At 39.8% G+C, this 12,388-nt stretch overlaps 1 long non-coding RNA gene across 1 annotated transcript; it reads left to right on the top strand.

The window, feature by feature from the left end:
* The first annotated feature begins 562 nt into the window (after positions 1-562).
* On the top strand, positions 563-6,841 carry LOC125933947 (uncharacterized). The gene is made up of 4 exons (XR_007461166.1): positions 563-713; positions 1,329-1,442; positions 3,542-3,966; positions 6,522-6,841. It is a non-coding gene; the product is annotated as an uncharacterized LOC125933947 (long non-coding RNA).
* Positions 6,842-12,388: the final 5,547 nt, after the last annotated feature.

The following is a 12,388-nucleotide window of genomic DNA, read 5'->3' as shown; positions in this document are numbered from 1 at the left end:
TTTAAATGTGACTTAGATTATTTTCCTTTTCTGCAGTACCTAAAAGGAGGGTAGGAGGGCGTGGTATCTCAGGACACAGAGGTACAATTCTGAACTCCAATTTCTAATCTGGAGTTGCGTCTGGAAAAATCAGGTGAGGGAATTAAATCCTACCCTGAGAATATTCCCCTTGTCAGGTATCGTCTTAGGTATTTTTGAGAGTGTTTTGTTTTTGTTTTTTGTTTTTGAGCAGTCGTGAAATTATCAGACTCACATGAAAACATTTCAGAAATTGAGAAGATTTTGAAAAGGTAGAGAATAGAATCCCGCTAAGGAAATGAAATATCCTGTATGTAACACTCCACGCTAAGTCCAAAAGATAAACTCTGGTTAATATAGGTGGGTTATATATAGATCAATACCAGCCTTTGTAAGAAGGATATAAGTCTTATTTGGCTGAAGGCTTAATATCAGACAACAGAGAGTGAGGGAGGACAAGAATGCCAAAGTGAGTGAAGCCAGCCTGATGAGGAATAGAGCCAGTGAGGGAGACAAGAATATTCTCACTCTTCCATGAACTTGACACATTCCACCTACAAGCTGCATTTGCACTTCAAGAAGGACATTCACGAACTAATTTAAACCGTCCAGAGAAGAAGGATGACGGTGGGCTAGGAGATCATCTCCTATGAGGATCATGTGAGAGAACTGAGGAGACTCCTCTCTACCAGGAGGTAAGCCGGTTGAGACTGGGGTGGGGAAGGATTGACAGGTGTGGAAGGAGCTGTTTTCACAAAATATTTCAGGGCGTTGCATGAAAGAACATTTAAACTTTTCAGAACAGGAACCCTCAGGTGTAGACATCAATGCGGCGTCCTATCTTTTGAAAACGATGTTATCCATCCAGCAGTTGAAAGCGCTGCTTTTTGATATGTTGCGAAAGAGTGCTGGCATCTGGATAACCTTGTGCGTCCATTCTGAGATTCTATTATTTCATTAATGATACATTGCATCCCTGCACAATAACATAGACATGGTGCTACAGCTTGGTTAGCACCTGCGTAAGAACTTATGGCTTTGTGTGTTGTTCTACGATATATAAAATAGTAGAAAATATAGTTTGGGTACCTTGAGTACTGATAACATGAAACATGGAATTGAACGGAGTGGCAGTGTAGCTGGCTTCTCCTTAGTTTCACAAAACAGGTGTATGACGGTGTGTGGAGGAACAAAATTTGTCTGAAGGAACAATAAAAACCAACAAAAAACTTAATGTTAGCATCCGAAACAGGATAAGAAGCTTAGTATAACATTTTAATCCTAACATTTTAATTATATTTTCTCAATAGGTATTTGCTCAATGGATGAACGTATAAACGAATTACAAAGCAGGCAGCTTGTTTTCAACACTTCAGTGAGATTTCTAAATGGACCACTCATTTAATATAAGAAAATGTCTGAAGGTAGGGGAAACACAGCCCTAGGTCTCAATTTCTTCTTGACATGGGCCCGAAAACATGTTTTTAATGGTTTTACCTGGGTCCTGCGCCACTGTGAAATGTCACTGAACCCAGGTAGAGGGAGTTGGGGTTTTTGATCTTGTGCTAAATCAGGCTCACTATGGGTGGCAGCTGGTCTATAATTGAGAAGAAAAGTCTGGCTGTTTGGGGTGTGGGCATTCCCTGTATAATCACAGCAATGTGCTGGCTTGGCATATCATCAAATATTCTTTTTGAACCTGTCTGATCACTTCCAGAGAGAGAGGAGGTTCTATTTTGTTATGGTTTGTTGAACCATCATTTAGAAAGATGCTTCCTCCATTTTAGTGGAATGGCTTTTAGTGCTGGGTGTTTTAGTCATGTCTACAAGGGTCTACTAGATGCTGACAATGCCAGAAGCTTGTTTTAATATTCCAGAAAGGTAAGAGAAAAGAAATGGAGATTTTTGCAACAGAGGTTACATTTGAAATGACCCAGGGTAAGGATGACGTATAGAGGCAGATTAAGTCTTGAGGAAAATCAAAGGCATAAATCCTATTTGCTTGAATCTCGCAGATATTCCAGAGATGAGCCGTGTTCAGTGGTGAAAATCCTCTTTTCTCTTGACAGTATTTCATTCATGCCCCTACTTTTAAGTCCTAAAATTCTATTTGGGAATATATAATGTTGCTTTTCAAGTCACTTGACGTAAAATGTCTTACTACATGAAAATTTTTGTTTTCAGTCCTTGGAACAGAAAGAAAACATATCCGATTGCGTAACGTTTGACAGTTCGTAAGGAAAGCCTAACTCCTGAGGTTGACGTTGAAATGAACGCTAATGCGTGTTCATTAAGGATTTTTGGTACCCAAAGTTTTGAAATATGGTGAGGATGCTGGGAGAAATTCCCCATTCTGGAAGTCTTCTGGGATCCTTTTATCTTTTTTTAACCACTTGATTCAAATGCCTACTGGATTTAGGGGCTTTGTACCATCTCCATTTACAGCTCAGAGTTGAATGCAAGTGAAAGTTTTTCTTCTCTTGTTTTGTGTCAGTTACGACTACTTTTGGTTACATAGAAAGCAAACCCGTCCAGAGTACTTTACAAAGTAGAGAGCTATTTTTCCCCCCTCACAAATGTAGGTAGTACAGGCTTGTGCAAAGGCTTGATGATGTTATCAAGGACACAGATTTCTTCTAATTTCTTGCTTAGCTTATGGCTTCTCATTCTCATGTTAGTACATCTCTAGCCATCTTCCTCACAGGAAGAAGGTTAAGGAGAGCAAAGGATAAAACGCAAAAGCCTAGAAGACGTATGTCAGCAGTTACTTATATTAACATACCGCTGTTCACACATTTTGGCAAACCTTATCTGCGAGACATTCTGGGAAGATAAATATTTTAAATTGGGTACATTGCAACATTATACAAAAAGTAGGAAACTGTTAGTAAGGAAGAAGTTGTGAATGACTAGGTCCCGAACAGGCACCTGAAAGTGGTTCCCACAAAGCTATTAAAATTTAAAGGGGAAAAATATATATCTAATTATACAAAAAAGTAAATGGTCAGTGCAGAGTATCGAGGAAAACCAGAAAACTGAAAGAAAAGCCAACAATTTTAAAAAGTTAACTGAAACCCTACCTCCTGAGAGAAATAATGTTAATAACAGTTAATGCTCTCTTCTTCTCTTTCTTACACTTGATCTCTTGTTCTCTGCGTGTATTTGTACTTCGTGTTGGTTTTGAAAAAAAAAAATAATAATGCTAAGGAGTATATTACATCCGAGTTCAATTCTCTTAACCTTGACCATTATGAATATTTCCAGTAGTAATAGCTACTAAGCTACTATTTTACAACAGTCTTTAAACGTTACTACTTTCTATTATATGCATATACCTTTTCCGCAGCAATTGCCTTCATGTTTACACTTGAATTTCATTCCTAATTATAGAATGACAGCAGTGTTCCCTAAATGTCCCTTTACTTGGAGTCGCACAACCTGGGTTTGGTCCTAGTTCTATTAGTGAAGTTTCTGAAAGGTTTGGGAAGGCGGCCAGTCACTCATTTTCTTCCTTCCTCCCAAGGTTATAGCCAATCAAGAGACTGACATGGCGGACCAGAGACCTGGGATTAAAACAGCTGAGCTATCTCTAATAAAAGTTATATTGGAGAATAAGCCTTGGCCCTGTGGCCCTATTGGCCTCCTAACACGTGTGCCTTCAAATCCTCAGACTACTTTATTCCATTCCCCAACAGTCCTGGACAACAGCCGACCCACTGAATTTATCACATCGTTAAAAAGCAAACTTGACTGTTACTTCATGGAGACGTGGTGGAGAGCCCAGCAGAGGCTCAGCCTCTGTGTCTGGTCCCATCTCCCAAGCCCTGCAGTGAGGGAGGGAGGCCAGCCTTTGTGTAGAGGGAGGCCCTGGGCGTGAATATGGACACAGGAGCTCAGGAAACCTGTGTCCTCCCCGGTGTCGTCAACAATCCTGCTGTGTGACCTTGGGTAAGCATTTTGACTTCTTTTAGACTTTGTTTTATCAGGTTAAATTGAAAATAATGCTATTTACCATGCAGGAGATTTGGAAAGATTGAATAATGCCATATTTAAAATGAATACTGAAATTTAGGTCTGGGTTTTCTGAACCGTAGATTTGATCCAACACACCATTTGTTGTTGTTTCTGTTGTTAATATGTAATGCAGAATTGAGGATTAAGGGGCCAACATCAACCCAAACAGCATTTAGGTGCTTTTTCCTCAATACACAATTAAAAATAAGTGTTAGTAGCGGTAATAATAGCAATTCAAGATGATGAAATATGATAGGTAGACAAATAATGTGATAAATTGAGTTTTATATTTTCTTGGCAGTTTTTCAATGTGATTTACAAAGCTGTATTTTTTTGGAAAACCATTTTTTTTTTTTTAAGAAAAATATGTATTTCAACATTTCTCCTTATTCTCGTTTGATATTGACATCGTCACGGACCTCTCATGCCCTCTTTTTGCAGAAAGAAAGCAGATACATATTAATGTCATTCTGTGTCATCCGTGTGTCCAGAGGGGTGAGGGGGTATTCCCTAGGGCCTTCATATTTGTGTCGAGAGTATATAAAACTGTTATTATTGTCCATTTATTTTGATACTTGGTTATACTATCTTTTTAAAAAATTTTTAATGTTTATTTATTTTGAGAGAGAGATAGAGGGACCGAGCGTGAACGGGGGAGGGACAGAGAGAGAGGGAGACACAGAATCTGAAGCAGGCTCCAGGCTCTGAGCTGTCAGCACAGAGCCCAAAGGAGGGCTCGAACTCACAGACTGCGAGTTGGTGACCCAAGCCGAAGTCGGGCGCTTGACCTGAGCCACCCAGGCACCCCTTGGTTACGCCATATTTAATTTAGATGACACTGACTGAATTTTTTCCTCAGCAGTTTTGTGGGATTTCTCAGAGGCAAGTGGAAGTAGAAAGTTAAGGGGATTCCACAGTGTCTGTCAGACCTCTAGAGATCACGTGTGCCAGAAGGCCCCACTATGCCTACAAATGACCTCAGGGTTGTGGGATCGAGCCCTGCGTGGAGCCCTGCACCTACTTAAGATTCTCTCTCTCTCTTTCTCTCTCTCTCTCCCTCTGCTCCTCCCCCACTCTCTCTCACTCTCCTCTCTCTCTTTCTCAAATAAATAAATAAATAAATAAATAAAAGCCCTTGAAGCCCCCATATGCTAATCTGAATGATGGAAAAAAATAAATGATGGGTGGGGGGCACTATGAAATTCATGACTTCAGTGCAATTTTGAAGAGCTTTAAAAATAACTTAGTAAGTACTATTTGTCCAGGCAGGCAATACGCTACAGATACAGCTTGTAGAATGCAGAGTTAACATTCAAATTAAAAATCAGTATCGGGGAGCCTGGGTGGCTCAGTCGGTTAAGCGGCCGACTTTGGCTCAGGTCATGATCTCGCGGTCTGTGAGTTCGAGCCCCGCGTCGGGCTCTGTGCTGACAGCTCAGAGCCTGGAGCCTGTTTGGGGTTCTGTGTCTCCCTCTCTCTCTGACCCTCCCCCATTCATGTTGTCTCTCCCTGTCTCAAAAATAAATAAACGTTAAAAAAAAAATTTAAAAAAAATCAGTATCTTAATCCATCAGCATTGTGAACAGATTTGATAAAATCCTTTTTTCCTTTTTATCGCCTTACACTTTTTGGAAGCTAAGTTCATCACTGACACAGCAAATAGACCGTCTTTATGCCCCGGCATAGAAGTAGTAAAAAATATGACTGATCTTACTTTTTGTGTAATCCCCACAAGGGAGGCAGGCTGGCAAAAAAAACAAAAAAAATTGAATGAGCTGCTATGGTTTTTATTTATTATTAAAGTCTATTACACTTTTTTCAAATGCAAATGGGGTTTAAATTTGACGCTTCTTATCTTAAATCTGTTATGGTCATTCCAATTTCTGTTGTGTTAAATTACCTCCTCCTTTACTTTCTTATCCATAAAGTCCTTGTCTAGACCCTGGCTAACTAATATATTTAGATTAATGAAATGTCTTTCTTGTAGTGCTCTGCCTTTCTGGCTTCAAGCCTTTCTGACTTTCAGCTAATCCTACTCTTATGCATGATCCAATCCAGAGGGATAAATGATCATAAAAGACTCCATTTTATTCCCCACTACTTAACATTACTTGACTCCAAGTATATCCATGACCTTGACTTATTTCTGGCCACGATGTCTCATTTCTCAAAGTCTCATTCTTTCCTTACTCATTCTTTTTCCTCAATCCCACTTAATATGATCCCCACACTTAGAATTGTTCTCCACAGCCTGGCCTGTATTTGTGTCCTTCCACACATAACACCCCCAACAGATACCTGGCAAATGATTTCCTCATTGCAGAGTTATGTGGCATCATCTCCAACCACTTGGCTGCACTGGCTTCTTCTTGCAGATTTTGTCTGCAAAGCCTCCTACTTCTTACGAGCTAATTTTTATATAGTGTGTGAAATCTACATGGTCATTCTCTTCCCTCTTTGGATTCCTTAACCCACATCTAACTCCTCAGTTCACTAGGATCCTTGGTGATACGAACCCAGAAGATAAACCTCATAATGCCTGTCATCACCGTGTGTTTAGCAACTCAACAACAACAACAACAACAACAACAACAACAACAACAGTTTTCTCATATAACCTTCACTTTCAAGAATCTAGTAAATAATTTTCCATGAAGGCCCATGAAAAAAAATGTCTGAAACGACTTCCCATAATTCTCCGACATCGTAACTACAGTGAACAGAATCTGGGTGCAGAGATACAAGGGTTTTATTCCCAAGTGCAGCATTTATTAGCTTTGTAATTTTGAGAGATTTCTTATCTGTGAGATGCCACAAATAAAGCTCATATTTCGCATTGTTGTGTTGAATATTAATTAAAATAATGGACATAAACAGCACGACACTGCCTAGCGCATTGTGAAATCTCTTTAGTTAATTTTTAACTGTCATTTCAAAGGTACTATCAATTGTGGGTTCAAATAATGGTCCACAGAGGAGTGTGGTCTGGTGGGATCTGTGACCTGAAGATCTGGCTCTGCCTCTTGTCTCTGGTAATTTATAGAAGCAGGAGTTTGGGTAAGCCACTTAACCTCAGTTGTAAAATGAAGGTATTAACGAATGCATTATGGGACTCTGGCGATGGTGAACTGGTTTCTTGAGTTAGGGGAATACTTCATAAATGGTAAGTGTTATGTCACTGTTATTGAAATCCGGGGTTGTTACCTTATAAGAAAGAACAAGTATATGCATTTTATGTGTAGTTTTTACTCAATCGTGTTTTGGGTTTAAGCATAGGAGCAGAAATCGCCACTAATAATAAAAGTAAAGATGGAAAAACATACATACTGACAAGGAATTAGAAGGAAGATTGATTTTAGAAGGAAGGCCCTGAAATATCTATTTGTTTGTAGATACTTTGCTACCTTGCACTGTGTGACAGGGATAAGTGTTTTGTAAGTACTGCATTTTAGTAAAGTTAGACTTGCTTTGGTAAGTTAGTAAAGTTAGACTTTACTTTAGTAAAGTTAGTCTTGGTTCATGATCCTATGAGTCATTATAAATAGCTTATTTTGAGCTTACTATTAAATAGTCTTAGAAGGTGTTTCTTTTCTGTTTCTATTCTGGTGACACCAAAAAAAAAAAAAAATCCTTTGTGCCTTTGCCGTGTTGTGAGATTCATAAAAAATAAAAAGTGGGGCTCCTGGGTGGCACAGTCGGTTAAGCATCCGACTTCAGCTCAGGTCATGATCTCGTGGTTTGTGAGTTCGAGCCCTGCGTTGGGCTCTGTCCTGACAGCTCGGAGCCTGGAGCCTGCTTCGGATTCTGTCTCCCTCTTTGTGCTCCTCCCCTGCTCATGATCTGTCTCTCTCAAAAATAAATAAACATTAAAAAAAAAAATTAACTAGAGTCCCTCAGCATCACCAAATTACTTTTTTTTGTTTTAAGTTTTGTTTTGTTCTGTTTTTTTTTTTTTTAATTTATTTTGAGAGTGAGAATGAGCAGGGAGGGACAGAGAGAGAGGGAGAGAGAGAATCCCAAGCAGACTCCACACTGACAGCTAGGAGCCCAATGTGGGGCTTGATCTCACAAATCGTGAGATCATGACCTGAGAGGAGACCAAGAATCAGATGCTTACCTGCCTGAGCCACTCAGGTGCCCCTCCCCCAAATTATGTTTTTCTTAAATTGTGTACTATTCTTTCCAGTTTGACAAACAGATGCAAAGTTGCTCAAAGGCATATAAGGTTGTATTGCCTGTAGCCTCTCTTTATAGATAAAACTATGTAGAAATGGTCTAGTAATTTAAATACTGAAAGCATATGTTGACCAATCTTGAAGTGGATGTCTTATGGTCTTTGATTCAAAATGTACAACTGTACAACAACTAAAAAGATTGAAAATGGTTTGCTGGAGTGGATGACATGAGCCATTGGGTGGCTTAGTGATGCCAGCCCCTTTCTGTACCTACTCCAAGGACACGTGGGTTTGGATCATATCAGGAGATCACAGTGAAGTCACTTCAGGCTTGCTGTTCACATACAATATGCGGCCATTTGTAGTAACTTACATGTGTTGGTGCTTAATGTCTGTTTCAGTAAGTCTGAAAGGGAATTCTGTGTGTGTGTGTGTGTGTGTGTGTGTGTGCGTGCTTGTACGAAAACATTTTACCCAGATCGTGAGAATAGATATTTATCTAAATTTCTGAATTATCCTTAATTTAAAAGTGGGGGGAAATTATTCTATGACTGTGAGTGCTGGATTTAGGCTCAGGATTGATATTTTCTGGGCTCTTTCACTCATCCCTGGTAATCAGAATAATGGCCAGTAGCACTGATGGTAACTGATGTTTACTGAAGACATTTTTATTCAGAACTCCTTGAAGTGACATACAGGCACAGCCTTGTTTAAGCTTCACGATTAGCCAAATAGGTAGACATTGTCATTTTTCCCATTCAGCGGAGGAGGAAATTGAGGCACAGGGAGGTAAAATGAGTAGCTTACGGGGGTTTACTGTGAAATCACTTTGAACAAAATATCACAATTGTCAAGGAGCCATGTGCCTCAAATTCTGTTCGTTTTATTGTTTACCTTACTTTTTGAGTATTCTCTTATTTTTTTAATTTTTGTCTTTTCATTTTTTTAATGTTTATTTTTGAGAGAGGGAGACAGATGATAAGCAGGGGAGGGGCAGAGAGAGAGAGAGAGAGAGAGAGAGAGAGAGGGAGACACAGAATGCGAAGCAGGCTCCAGGCTCCAAGCTGTCAGCACAGAGCCCGACGCGGGGCTCGAACTCACTAGTTGCGAGATCATGACCTGAGCCTAAGTTGGACGCTTAACCGAATGAGCCACCTCGGCGCCCTTGAGTATTCTTTTAAATAAAAACAATGTTGGAAGGGCTGATTCGTTAAGCCATTGGATTAGTGTTCATTAATTAATCCATTATAAAAGAAAGTTCCTTGAGGGGGTGCCTGGGTGACTCACTCAGTTAAGCTTCCTACTCTTGATCTCTGCTCAGGTCATGATCTCCCTGTTGGTGAGTTTGAGCCCTGCATCGGGCTCTATGCTGACTGCATGGAACCAGCTTGGAATTCTCTCTCCCTCTCTTTATGCCCCTACCCCAGTCGTTCTCTCTCCCCCTCTCTCACTCCTTCTCTCTCTCTCTCTCTCTCTCTCTCTCTCTCTCTCAAATAAATAAACTTAAAAAAAAAATAAAGTCCCTTTCTCCACTGGGTGCCCGAAGAGGCAGATAGAATCGGAAGAGGAGAAATGGATCCATTGTGTGCAAATGGACTCACGTGCTATGTTTAGGTTTTTCATACATGTGCTATGTCTATGATCTTTCTATAATGTTACATGTCACTCTGTCTCAATTGTTAAAAGTTACAGACTGTGTCAAAAAGGAGAAATGAAAAACTCACATTAGTGCAGGTTAAGAAATCACCCGCGAAACAGAAACCTGTGCAAATAGCTCACCCACTCTGCATGACATGCAGATATGGAGTGTGCAAAGCGGTGCCCAGGACCGAGGCTGTTGGGGGGCTTCAAGATGCTGTTAGACAGTACAGCCCATCTTGGAAGACACCAGTTTCCCGAAAGACGAAAGACTTACAACTAGCCGTGAACTTCTAACAGTTTGGGAGTTTGCTACTAACGTTTTCAAGGCAGTCAGTGGAAAGGATGTGCAAATACGGATGTGTTCACCAGTGCTGAGAAAATGGAGTTGCGTTTGTGAGTGTTGTTGCTTTAATGGAAGAAGCACACACAGAGGACAGTTTTGGTTTGAAATTGGAATCTTTCATTCCAGTCTTCGAGTCTGTTTCTCAAAGGACTAATCGCATTCAAGACTTACATTCTTGAAGTCGGCTCCTCATGGGTTCCTTTCTTGGGTAATAATTCTTGTGGACATATGGAAAATGATTTTTTGAGTCATATAAGTCAATATCTGATAAAATGGATTTAGCAGAAACTTTCCAAATATTCACCTTTTGGCTGAGGCTAAGCCTGGAGTGTTTAAAGCCCAAATGGAGAATTTTTTTTTTTTTTTGAGAAAGTTATGAATGAATGGATACTAGTTTATTATGGAAATACAATTGTAACCAAGCACTATAATGTGTCTAGACATACGGGGCTCGCTTGCCAAAAATGAAGTGTTCTAGCTTTAAGAGAAATCCTCATGGAAAGTGCACAAGATGTTACATGGTGAGAATTCTACCAAAGACCCATATGTGCTCCTGGCACCATTTGGAACTTGTTCCTTTTTTTAGGAAGAGATTCTTATAGGTAGGTACGAAGCTGTGAAGTGCTATTCCTCGGACATAAGCATAGGTCTGGGAGAGAAAAAATACTGTGTAAAGGAAAACAGTTTTAAGACCTTTGAAGATCCCTGTAGTTTTCTGATTTTATTCTTTTGTTTAAGGGCATTGGACAAAGCTATTGCTGCGTGAGGATTTTAGAAGAGCTTCGTCAATGACTAATTCAGCAGTTTGTTTCCCTTCTCTGACATTTTTTTTTTAAGATTCTGTTGTAATTCTTTAGACTCTCAGAGGTTGTAGGGTAAAATCCAAGACCCCAAATATGACAAGGGTGATAAAGGAATTCCTTAAGAGTTAGAAAAGGAAGAGGGTATTTTCAAGGTTTCAATCTTTGATGGATATTTTTAAGGATAACCCCTTTGACGGAAAAAGGAAAACAATACGGATGTGCACCTTGAAAATTCTCATGCTGGCAGTCTACCTCCGATTGATTTTGAGATCACCAACAAGACGGTATTTCGAAGAGTTTGATTTTGATTTCCTGGAAGTCTGTCCTCTGAGGCTGTAATTTTTAAGTGTGTGTGTGTGTGTGTGTGCGCAAGAGAGAGAGAGAGAAAGAGAAAGACAGAGAGAGAGAGAGAGAGAGAGAGAGCCTGTGTGTGTGCACGCGTGCGCACGTTTGTGAGATATCCAGCAATCGAATTCACTTCCAAGCACTTATTTTTACAAATGACTTTATAAGGCCTGAAAGAAGAATTATTCTCTGGCGTTTTTAAAAGCACTTCCAGCAGAGTGTCTCCAGAGTCAAATACAGCTGTCTTCATCATTTTTACATATAGACTTCCTCAAACACTAAAAAGAATGATAATCGCCTAATTATAAATTCGCTGTTAATATAGCCTTAGAGCTGAGAACATTTCACTCCAGTAGTTAATTTAGTCTGTGGTAAATTCTCACTGTTATTTAATGTCATTTATCACCTGCTGTTTTGTCTTACTGAGAACATCCTGCCTGCCCCACACTGTCTACAGTACATGGACCTTCTGTGACTTTAATGTGCTCAGAACAAAGGCTCCAAAGTGCTTCTATCACGAGGATTTTGGCAACTTGCCTTAGATATATTCAAGCCATTTTGCTGCTTGTCACTCAGTGCTGTACAAATTGAACTCAGAGGAGAGGTAAAAAGGGTCTATGAGGCATTTTTTTTTCTGGGAAGAATATGCTAATAAAGCATCATCAGCAGGAAGCAGGCTGTGTCTGAAAGAGTTTTGTCAACTCTGAATTAATTTTGTGTGTTAAGAAACACGGGGGTGCTTCTAGAACCGGTCTGTGGTAATTAATCCTTCCTGTTTCTGGAAGAACAGAACTGTAATAAATGCAGCCCAGATTTAACAGATGTGTGCACACAATGTCTGCTTTATGAGGAGTAAAACAAAATGATGGGTACAGAACAAAAAAATATTGATTTAAAAAACTAAAACAGTATGGAAAGCACGAAGCTTGGAATTCCCAGAGTTTATGCAAATATCGTATTCCTTTAAATGTTCACAGACAACGTGTTTGGGAAACATCTGTCCATGGGGTTGGTGCTAGGAAGAGACTCAAAAGGACAGATGTTTCTTG

The sequence above is a fragment of the Panthera uncia genome, assembly GCF_023721935.1.
Source record: "Panthera uncia isolate 11264 chromosome A1 unlocalized genomic scaffold, Puncia_PCG_1.0 HiC_scaffold_16, whole genome shotgun sequence".
Classification (NCBI taxonomy): domain Eukaryota; kingdom Metazoa; phylum Chordata; class Mammalia; order Carnivora; family Felidae; genus Panthera; species Panthera uncia.
Note: the sequence above shows the minus strand (reverse complement) of the source record. Positions and strands in the feature narration are given on the sequence as shown.